Source organism: Dermochelys coriacea, chromosome 6 (genome assembly GCF_009764565.3).
Source record: "Dermochelys coriacea isolate rDerCor1 chromosome 6, rDerCor1.pri.v4, whole genome shotgun sequence".
Lineage (NCBI taxonomy): Eukaryota > Metazoa > Chordata > Testudines > Dermochelyidae > Dermochelys > Dermochelys coriacea.
The window spans coordinates 104821998-104834442 of record NC_050073.1 but is presented as its reverse complement, the minus strand read 5'-3'; positions in this window follow the sequence as shown (position 1 = coordinate 104834442).

Below are 12445 nucleotides of genomic sequence, written 5' to 3'. Positions count from 1 at the left end.
AATTGTAATTAGTGACACGGGGAGGGTGTGTGTGTGGGGAGGGGAATAATTCATTTGACAGTTGTCCTCAGGGCAGACTTTTTACTTCTATCTACATCTACACAGCTCTCTATTACTATTTCTCCTGGCAAAACTCCTCCTCCACTTCACTCGGTTCCTTAGCAGAGACAGGAGCCGATGTAGGGCTAATCCACATTTTCTCCTCTTTTGATGAATACTTTGCTTAGCCACTAGTGGACTAAGTATTTAATTTTCCAAAGATGGACAATGATGCACCGGGACACACACAGCACTAAACTACTGTTCATAATCCTGCCTGCTGTGGGAAACAACCAATGTTAATTCAAACTTAACAGGATCTAAATTAAACAGCATGGGCCAAAGTCATCCCTGGAGGTAACTATTGATCCAAATGTACTTTATTTGATTTGACTGAATTACACCAGGAATGAACTTGGCCCACTGTGTTTATACAGTGTTGAATGATATAGCTAGGAAATTTAACTTGAGCTGCACACATGTATAAACTTGACTGCTCTGGCTGAGACACTGATACTATGCTGCATTTAGCTTGTTGTTCTTTGATCTGGATCTGTCATCATCCCTTACGAGTATTTCTGAGGCTCATTTACTTCCCACTCTTTATAAAGGTTAGCTGGGCCTTCTGAAAATATGAGGAGTAATACAGAAATCCTGTCTACATGCAAAATGTGGACTGTATGGACAGTATTTTTTCCAATTGGTCCAAACACAAAGACATACCTCTATCATTTATTTCAGATCTATCCTGTATTAGGTATGTACGCTGGTATGAATCTCTACTGAATACACTAAAAAGTGAATCAGTACCCAGTACATTAAGATGCAAAGAATATAACTTTCGGAAGTACTAATGGTGCATAAATGCAGCCAGAGATTTCCCAGCTCTGGAATTTACAAGGTTAAATTGCAAATTGCATACTGCTGTTGAGAAGGAATTTGAAGTTCACTCAGATTCCTTGGGAGTTCAGCAAAGAGCTTCCTAGAGTGTAACAGATTTGATGGGTCAGCTTAGTTTCCCTATCACAACACAGGCCATAGTATTCTGCAGTTACTCAGCAACCCTCACTCATCTGATGGATGCCATCTTGGCACCAAGGATTGCCAGGCCTCGAGCAGATTGTGTGTGTAGACTTTACTTACATGGAAATGAGCAAAAGTCAGATGCAGAGCCTGATTCTGTACCATTGGAGTCAACGGGAGCATTGCCATTGGCTTTACTAGGAGCAGGAGCAGGCCTATATTGAGTATTGTATAATATTTGCAATGAAGGAATATATTCATTAATTTACCCAGCAACTTTTTAATACCCCATCTCACTATCTGGTGCTGTATGTTTACTGAGCCTTCAGTTTTATCTTTGTGACCACTAGCCACTCCGTATTTATTAAAAAGAAAAGGAGTACTTGTGGCACCTTAGAGACTAACAAAGTGAGCTGTAGCTCACGAAAGCTTATGCTCAAATAAATTTGTCAGTCTCTAAGGTGCCACAAGTACTCCTTTTCTTTTTGCAGATACAGACTAACAAGGCTGCTACTCTGAAATCTGTATTTATTCTGTACTATATTATTCTGTATAGAGACTGGAAGAAGCCAAAACCTGGTCTCTTTTTCATCTGTGTTTCTGCATTGTATGTAGTTGTGATTTTGATGGTCAGATCTTGCAAGCGGGGATTTCATTCCTTGATATCCATCTCTACACTTCTGTCACTGTATAAATAATAGCACTACACCTTTGACACTTTGCAAAGTAAATATGCATACTAAAAGCCCAATCCTGCAACCCTCACTCTTGTAAATAATCCTTAAACAAGTAGCATCACTGAATTCGTTGGGATTACTAGCATGAATAAAGGTTGCAGGATTCCTGGGTCCTATGACGATATATAAATAATAACAATATTGTTTACCAAACTATGAAGCATTAGCTTGAAAGAACTACCTGATCTTTACATTGTATAGGGAGAGTTATGGGCCTAAGGGAGGGATCCTCACCAGCTGGCCAGCTGAGAAAGGAGCCACCTAAACTAGCCAGGAGTAAATGCCAAGGAGAAGGGTGAGAAGAGGAGAGGGGCTTAGGCACTTGCGTGGCTGATGGACCAGAGATAGGTACCCCCCCCCCAAGTCCCTGCCTGATCAGGATCCTCATCTCAGGGGCACCGGAACAGTGGAAGCCAGCGGGTCAAAGCTCCACCACTTTTAGAAGTGAGAGGGCTATGCTCTCCAACTTTTTACTGTCCATAAGGGTGAGCGATGGGGGGGAGGGGTTAGAGAGGAGCAAGCAGGGGGCGAAGTCTCGGAGTCGGAGAGGGAAGAGGCGGCCCAAGGGTAAGCAGCTGGAGGGAAGGGGTGGTACACGGGCAGGGCCTTAGTTCAGGTGCCAGTGGCCCCGACTTTTAGGGAACTTCTACTGCTCCTGCCTCAGCTGCAAACTCTCTTCTGGAGGTATGTGCCTAAGCCAGGACAGCCATTCAAGTAGCCCATGCCCTGGCAGCTGACACCATCTCTCTCCCGCTCACAGTGATACCTCTAGCACACCTGCCCTCTGTGCCACTGGCTGTCTTTTGTGCAGGTGCTGTGCAAGCCCCACACTTACTAATGGACTACATCTGCCTCTCCTGCTGTGGGGTCTGACTGGTATCAGGTGTTAGGTATGCTCAGAACATGCCTACAGGATTGGGCCCACAGGTAAGATGAATGCCCTTTGGCCTAGTTTCAGACTCCCGCTTTGCACCTCTGGGGCTTCGCCCATGAGCGAGGGCACCAAGCTGCTCATCAGGGCTTCAGTGGCTTTGTAAATGTCGAGTGGTGGAAACATAAGCACCATGCCAGCAGAGGGGCAGTTTTGGAAATGTCAGTGGCACTTATATGGTGGACTAAGGCACCTAAATATCTCTGAGGATCTAGCCCATAGGAGCCTAAATCCCACTGACTTTCAATTAGACTTAGAACACTAAGTTAATTATAAAAAGAAAAGGAGTACTTGTGGCATCTTAGAGACTAACAAATAAATCTGTTAGTCTCTAAGGTGCCACAAGTACTCCTTTTCTTTTTGCGAATACAGACTAACATGGCTGCTACTCTGAAACCTGTCATTATGCAAGGCACTGAATTTAGCCGTATGGAGTGGAAATCTATCAACTTCATGAAAAAAACTCATACAGATACAGACAGACATCATCTTCCTTTCCAAATGCAAACAGATGGACATCATACCAAAAGGACTGAAGGGAAAAAATCCATTACAATCTACATACCACACAGACTATGCTGACAGCTTGTGCCACACACTCTCAAAGAAACTGCGGAACCACCTGATCAACATCCTCTACAGCAAACAGGGAAAGATTAAGAATGAGCTCTCAAAACTGGATACTCTCATAAAAAAACCAATCTTCCACACAAACTTCCTCATGGCTGGACTTTACAAAAACTAGACAAGCCATTTACAACACACACTTTGCTTCTCTACAAAAGAAAAAGGACACTAAACTATCTAAACTACTACATGCCACAAGGGGCCACAACAGTGGTTCCCTTAACCCACCCAGCAATATTGTTAATCTATCCAACTATACTCTTAGCCCAGCAGAAGAATCTGTCCTATCTCGGGGCCACTCCTTTTGCCCCTCCACCCCCACAAACATGATACAGTTCTGTGGTGACCTAGAATCCTATTTTCAACTTCTCCGATTCAAGGAATATTTCCAATACACCTCTGAACAACATACTAACCCACAGAGACCTTCCTACCAAGACTACAAAAAGAAGGATTCTGGGTGGACTCCTCCTGAAGGTCGAAACAACAAACTAGACTTCTACATAGAGTGCTTCCGCCGACGTGCACGGGCTGACATTGTGGAAAAGCAGTACTTGTGGCACCTTTAGAGACTAACAAATTTATTTGAGCATAAATTAGTCTCTAAGGTGCCACAAGTACTCCTTTTCTTTTTGCGAATACAGACTAACACGGCTGCTACTCTGAAACCTGTGGAAAAGCAGCATCACTTGCCCCATAACTTCAGCCGTGCAGAACACAATGCCATCCACAGCCTCAGAAACAACTCTGACATCATAATCAAAAAGGCTGACAAAGAAGGTGCTGTTGTTATCATGAATAGGTCGGAATATGAACAAGAGACTACTAGGCAGCTCTCCAACACCACTTTTTACAAGCCATTACCCTCTGATCCCACTGAGGGTTACCAAAAGAAACTACAGCATTTGCTCAAGAAACTCCCTGAGAAAGCACAAGAACAAATCCGCACAGACACACACCTGCAACCCCGACCTGGGGTATTCTATCTGCTACCCAAGATCCATAAACCTGGAAATCCTGGACACCCCATCATCTCAGGCATTGGCACGCTGGCAGCAGGATTGTCTGGCTATGTAGACTCCCTCCTCAGGCCCTACGCTACCAGCACCCCCAGTTATCTTCGAGACACCAATCACTTCCTGAGGAAACTACAATCCATCGGTGATCTTCCTAAAAATACCATCCTGACCACTATGGATGTAGAAGCCCTCTACACCAACATTCCACACAAAGATGGACTACAAGCCGTCAGGAACAATATCCCCAATAATGTCACGGCTAACCTGGTGGCTGAACTTTATGACTTTGTCCTCACCCATAACTATTTCACATTTGGGGACAATGTATACCTTCAAATCAGCGGCACTACGATGGGTACCCGCATGGCCCCACAGTATGCCAACATTTTTATGGCTGACTTAGAACAACGCTTCCTCGTCCCCTAATGCCCCTACTCTACTTGTGCTACATTGATGACATCTTCATCATCTGGACTCATGGAAAAGAAGCCCTTGAGGAATTCCACCATGATTTCAACAATTTCCATCCCACCATCAACCTCAGCCTGGACCCGTCCACACAAGAGATCCACTTCCTGGACACTACGGTACTAATAAGCAATGGTCACATAAACACCACCCTATACCGGAAACCTACCGACCGTTATTCCTACCTACATGCCTCCAGCTTTTACCCAGATCACACCACACGATCCATTGTCTACAGCCAAGCTCTACGATACAACTGCATTTGCTCCAACCCCTCAGACAGAGACAAACACCTACAAGATCTCTATCAAGCATACTTACAACTACAATACCCACCTGCTGAAGTGAAGAAACAGATTGACAGAGCCAGAAGAGTACCCAAAAGTCACCTACTACAGGACAGGCCCAACAAAGAAAATAACAGAACGCCACTAGCCATCACCTTCAGCCCCCAACTAAAACTTCTCCAACGCATCATCAAGGATCTACAACCTATCCTGAAGGACGACCCAGCACTCTCACAGATCCTGGGAGACAGGCCAGTCCTTGCTTACAGACAGCCCCCCAACCTGAAGCAAATATTCACCAGCAACCACACAACAGAACCACTAACCCAGGAACCTATCCTTGCAACAAAGCCCGTTGCCAACTCTGTCCACATATCTATTCAGGGGACACCATCATAGGGCCTAATCATATCGGCCACACTATTAGAGGCTCGTTCACCTGCACATCTACCAATTTGATACATGCCATCATGTGCCAGCCATGCCCCTCTGCCATGTACATTGGTCAAATGGACAGTCTTTATGTAAAAGAATAAAGGGACACAAATCAGACATCAAGAATTATAACATTCAAAAACCAGTCGGAGAACACTTCAATCTCTCTGGTCACTCAATTAGCCTGAGAGTGGCTATTCTTCAACAAAAAAACTTCAAAAACAGACTCCAACGAGAGACTGCTGAATTGGAATTAATTTGCAAACTGGATACAATTAACTTAGGCTTGAATAGAGACTGGGAGTAGATGGGTCATTACACAAAGTAAAACTATTTCCCTATGTTATTCCCCCCACCCCACTGTTCCTCAAACGTTCTTGGCAACTGCTGGAAATGGCCCACCTTGATTATCACCACAAAAGGTTTCCTTCCTTCCCCCCACCCTCCCTACCTGCAGGTAATAGCTCATCTTAAGTGATCACTCTCTGTACAGTGTGTATGGTACTACCATTGTTTCATGTTCTCTGTGTGTGTATATAAATCTCCCCACTGTATTTTCCACTGAATGCATCCGATGAAGTGAGCTGTAGCTCACAGAAAGCTTATGCTCAAATATATTTGTTAGTCTCTAAGGTGCTACAAGTACTCCTTTTCTTTTTGCGAATACAGACTAACAAGGCTGCTACTCTGAAACCTAAGTTAATTATGCGTTGCAATGCTGCGTGGAGACCTGCCAACATACCTTTAAAAATCTGGGCCTTAGAAGTCAGTGCTTTAACTAATCAGTTCTTATAAACTGCACATTCATTCTGTGACAGCGAGGTCCTGTTGCCATACACCTCTTTCAAAGGTCCTTTTGGAACAAATGCCTAACTGGAAACTGACACACATTGCTACACAAAGCACGACACTCTCCAGAAATGAAAGAAAATCAGCTTGGTTCACTTTTCTGATAGATGTCAGCGACCATGTCTGCTGCTTTCTGAAAGGGGTCGGCTCCCTCCACTCTCCCCTCTTACTGTTTGCCTCGGTGGGCTGTACTGATGCAAAGGTTAAAGGCGCGTGGTTATTCCTCCATGCATGGGCTCTGTGTCACTGAAATCAAAAAGGAGAATACTATTGCCCGTGTTATTAAAAATAATGAGCGACTGATTAGCACTAGAGACACAACAGAAAACATTTAATTTAAATTGCCTTTCTTGTCGAGTTAATTAAAATAAAACTCAAAGCTTTTCAGCTTTATTACGATGACTGCTTGGTTCAAAGCAATTCAACTAAAGAGGATCGCAATTAATATTTGTGTTGACTTCCACCTTACATTAACATAATAAAAGAGACTAATAACACCTTTCAAATGATTCCCAGTGATACAGCTGCAGTTTAGAATGTCAATATGTTTGGGTTAGGTGTAATGTAATGTACCCCACATGTTCTTCTAGAGAAGCAGCCAGTACTTAATGAGGAAAATACAGAAGCGCCCAGAGCTTTGAATATGAGTGAATGAATAACTGCCCTACCGGGCCCTACTGTAATACCTGTCAGTTGCTTTCTGAAACTTCTGGTGCCTTGTTCAGGCTGCCCCAGGGAACGAACGATTCAGCTAGATCAGTTAAGGAAAATGTTTTGATGCGGTATCAATGGCTCTTACAGTTTGGAGTCATCTTTTAGACCAACAGCACCCAGTGAAATGAATGCAGCCCCAACAGAGTGCGTAGGTAAATCTTAATGTTTAAAAATAATCATTTTTCTTATGTGTACACTGTATTGTTTCTCACTGCTGGCAAATACCATACATGTCACTGCCCTCTATTGTAACATATTGGAAATGCTAATGGATTCATTTCCCTAACACAAGGGGAACTACAGAAATTGAGCCTTTAGCGTATTGGTGTGGGCTTCTAGTTTTGGAGCACACGGTCCTGAGTCAGGGGGGTCTCCCTGTACAGTGAGTATGATAACTCTACATATGTGGTTATAGATCGATTTATCTCCTTCTTTTGTGATACCTTATAAAATCAGATGGCTCTTGGTAGACTACCAAACACATCAATTTACCAGTTTTACTGAAAAGTATTTTACTAATACCTACAAGTACATCCATCTTTAACCTATACCCTCTTTATCACCTATATATTAATCACAGTAATTACATACTGGGGTAAAATGAAGGATACATTTGCATTTCTTACACCATTGCAAATTACTGAGTAGTCTTTAGGATGTTTTAAACTCGAAATAAAAATTAAACTGTGACTGTACAGTATTGGGTGAAGAATAAAGTGCTGTAAATAATGGATTTAGTATTTACTCGCTCAGTGTTAATTGTGATGGAAAAGGAATTCGTTTCTGTAGAAATCTGCACGTACCGAGTGCTCCAAGACCCCGGGATGGCAGGTCCTACACAAGTGCAAAAGTTTGTATTATATGATTATTATTATTATGCATCCGGGTATTAAATACGAGTATAATTTAATCTGGGCATCCCATTGCAATGTGCTTATATGGTGTACTGGAAGGTGCTCTATGAAAACCTTAGTTAGCTAGACAGGAACTTTCACCACTTGTAGTACAATGCTGTGCCCAATTAAGTAGTTACCAGATTAGGCCCAGGGTCAGGGAGAAAAGTTGGTTTTGTGCATAAATAGAATCATAGGACTGGAAGGGACCTCGAGAGGTCATCTAGTCCAGTCCCCTGCACTCCTAGCAGGACTAAGTATTATCTAGACCATCCCTGACAGGTGTTTGTCTAATCTGCTCTTAAAAATGGAGATTCCACAACCTAGGCAAATTTATTCAGTGCTTCCTAACTCAGGGTGGTTAAGTTTTTCCTAATGTCCAACCTAAACCTCCCTTGCTGCAATTTAAGCCCAATGCTTCTTGTCCTATCCTCAGAGGTTAAGAAAAACAATTTTTCCTCCTTCCTCCTTGTAACAACCTTTTATGTACTTGAAAACTATCATCATATCCCCTCTCAGTCTTCTCTTTTCCAGACCCAATTTTTTCCAGTCTTCCCTCATAGGTCATGTTTTCTAGACCTTTAACCATTTTTGTTGCTCTTCTTTGGATTCTCTCCAATTTATCCACATTCTTCCTGAAATGTGGTGCCCAGAACTGAACACAATACTCCAGTTGAGGCCTAATCAGCACAGAGTAGAGTGGAAGAATTACTTCGTGTCTTGCTTACAACACTCCGGCTAACACATCCCAAAACGATGTTCACTTTTTTTGCAACAGCATTACACTGTTGACTTGTATTTGGTCCACTATGACCCCCAGATCCCTTTCCGCAGTACTTCTTCCTAGGCAGTCATTTCCCATTTTGTATGTGTGCAACTGATTGTTCCTTCCTAAGTGGAGTCATTTGTATTTGTCCTTATTGAATTTAATTCTATTACTTCAGACCATTTCTCCAGTTTATCCAGATCATTGTGAATTTTAATCCTATCCTCTAAAACAGTGGTTCTCAAAGCCGGTCTGCCGCTTGTTCAGGGAAAGCCCCTGGTGGGCCAGGCTGGTTTCTTTAGCTGCTGCGTCCGCAGGATCAGCCAATCGCAGCTCCCACTGGCCATGGTTCGCTGCTCCAGGCCAATGGGGGCTGCGGGAAGGGCGGCCAGCACCTCCCTTGGCCTGTGCCGCTTCCTGCAGCCCCCATTGGCCTGAAGCGGCCAACCGCAGCCAGTGGGAGCCGCGATCGGCTGAACCTGCAGACGCAGCAGCTAAACAAACTGGTCCGGCCCATCAGGGGCTTTCCCTGAACAAGCAGCAGACTGGCTTTGAGAACCACTGCTCTAAAGCACTTGCAACCCCTCCCAACTTGGTATTGTCTAAACTTTATAAGCGTACTCTCTCTGATATTACCTAAATCATTGTGAAGATATTGAACAGAACCGGACCCAGAACTCATCCCTGGGGAACCCCACTCGTTATGCCCTTCTAGCATGACTGTGAACCACTGATAACTAGTCTCTGGGAATGGTTTTCTAACCAGTTTTGCACCCATCTTATAGTAGCTCCATATAGTTTGTATTTCCCTAGTTTGTTTATGAGAAGGTCATGTGAGACTGTATCAAAAGCTTTACTAAAGTCAAGATATACCACATCTACTGCTTCCCCCCATCCACTAGACTGGGATGCAGGAAACGAGGCAGGGTGCTGGAACTAGGAATGCTGGCAATGCAGGAGCACCCACTGGCTTGAAGTGGTTTCCATCATATACAGTGTTTACAGTTTGGTTCAATGGCTTTCAGCACCCCCGCTATACAAACTGTTCCAATGCCACTGAAACTAGGGGTCAATTCCTGGCTCAGCCACAGATTTTCTCTGTGATCTTGGGCAAGTTGCTTAGTTTCCTCACTTCACCGTACATTATGTGGAGCTAATAATCCTTCCTTGATCTGACTTGACAAGTCATAAACTCTTCAGGGCAGGGACTGCACTTACTCTGTATAATGCGTACCACAATAGGCCCATGCCTTGACTGGGGCCTCTAGGAACTACTATAATAACAAGTAATACCATCATGCTGTCCTCCATTCCTTATCTCTCTCTTCCCCTTCCCAGCATGTGTCTATGCAGCAAGAGCTGTACCCAGGTTAGCCTGTCCAAGCTAGGCTGAATCCAGCTAGCCTGGGCAATAGTAGCAGTGAAGACAGCACAGCGTGGGCTTCAGAGCAGGCTAGCAAGCCAAGTACCTATCCAGAGTCCATGCCAAGCTTGTACTACCTGTGCTGAAGCCCTCACTGCACTGCGTTCACTGTAACCTGTGCTAGCTGGAGACAAGCTAGCTTGTGCGGGGTAGTCTGGGCACAGTTTTTGCTGTGTGGCAGCATTAGATCAGCAACAACCAGATTTAACTTTCATCTAAGAACAAATATTCCTCGTGAATTTGCTTTCTATATGGAGTCCTCAATGCTCCAGAAACTTGCTTGAATTAAATGCAAGCTGGATTCCTGTCCGGCCCCCAGCTGCGAACACCTAATTGACAGCAGAGATGTGAACAATTCCTTCACTTCATCTTTAGTTATATAACAAAGGCAAAAGTACAGTAGCATGTTCAAAATACTTGTCCTACTTCCAACTACAGAATGAAAATGTCTGACTTGGCTAATTAGTCTCCAGTGTGGGAAAGAGGACAGGTCGTTAATCATTTAAGAAGCTCATTAGGTTTGCCCCATATTTCATTACTACAGTCACAGAGGTTTTCCTTTGTGTGCCTGCAAGTACCTTACAATACCAGTTGATAGCCATTTTTGAATCACACTAGTAACATGGTAGGTAATAATGAAACTAATTGGCCCTCATTCACTTATACCTGTTCTACATTGGTGTTACTACATTAACTTCAATGAAGTCAGTGGTGATGGACACAAATATAAACAATTTCACAACATGTCTCATCGTCTATGAAGTTGAATCAAATAAGAAGAGCCCATAGAGGCACCTATGGGTCGATTTACACATTCTTCTTAGTCTACCCATGTAACTGGGCAATCTGCCCCATTGCTGATGTGGGCAGGGCTGGCAGGGAGCAGCCCTTCCTGCTCCTGGGAGAAACCCAGCAGGTAGGTCCTGGGAATTAGCTGATGCAGGTAAACAGCAGCTGATTGGATAATAAAGAAAGAGAGATTAGGGAGCATACACCCTATAATTAAAGCAGGAGGCTGCAGGCAGGCACATCCTGTGGATCTTCCCTCCCCTGCCACACCACAGCGTTGGGGCAGGCCTGCTCACTAGCTACTGTAGGCCAGAGGGCCCCAATCTGGACCCTTAACCAGACTGTTTTGTGTGTTACATTTTGCACATTGTTTCTTTCTTTCTTTATGAATATTATAAGCCATCATGTTCCTTTGCACCCAATGTGTGGTGGTCACAGAGCTTGTTATACATACCGGATAAGTTCATAAGATCCTTTAATGCTCTGCCAGGAATGGCTGAGGTTCCTTTTAAATGAGGTATTTTATACACAGCACCACCTAGTTGCTGAGCAGTATAATACAATTTAGCATTCCATCACATCTCCCCCTTTAAGTTCTGCATTCGTACTATTTACAATATTTACACTATCATGCTATCTTTGAAATTAAGTACGGATCTGTCTGTTGAGTATCTCTGAATTGTATTGGTTTTCTAATTACACAACCCAAACACATAACAACTTGGTCATTTGGCTGTCCATTAGTTGCCCTGACTGGTTGTGGTTGGTCTGGGATTCTTGAGTTGTCTTCTTGTTTGGCATCCACCATCTGTAAAATTTGCTCTGTTGATTGTTATTCCTGAGGAACACATTGTAAATATTGATGGTTTCTGTTGAATTCACTATCAGTTTTGATCTCATATGATCCGAGTGCTGACTTCTTTTTCTTTTCGACAGCTGGAGATGTCCATCCTTTTTCTCCATTCAATTTGACATGGTCAACAAATTCTAGACCCAGCAGTGGTTTGTCGGAGTAATGTCTGTTGTAAGAGAGTGTTCATAAACTCTTTTTGCCTTTTCATCCAATTTGGTTGCTGTCTTCATGTCTGGCCACTTTGGAGATAGATTCTTTCCAAAGTTAGAACAGTAGTTCTGAGTTGTTTTCCCATCAGGAGTTGTGTTGGACTATAATCAGTTTTTGCTATTAGTGTTGATCTGTAACTCAGAAGAGCAAGGAATAGATCTTCCTGCTGTATATTTTCTTGGCTGTCTGTTCAGCTCTCTCAACCTCTTCATTCACTTATGGATAATGTGGCTGCTACTAATATGATCAAAGTTATATTGGAATGATTTATTCAGCTGCAGTGAACTGTGGTCTGTTGTCCATCATTAGTTGTTTTGGAATACCGAAAACAAAAGTGCACTTCAGTTTCTTGATACAATTGTGATATATTGTGTCTTTAAGT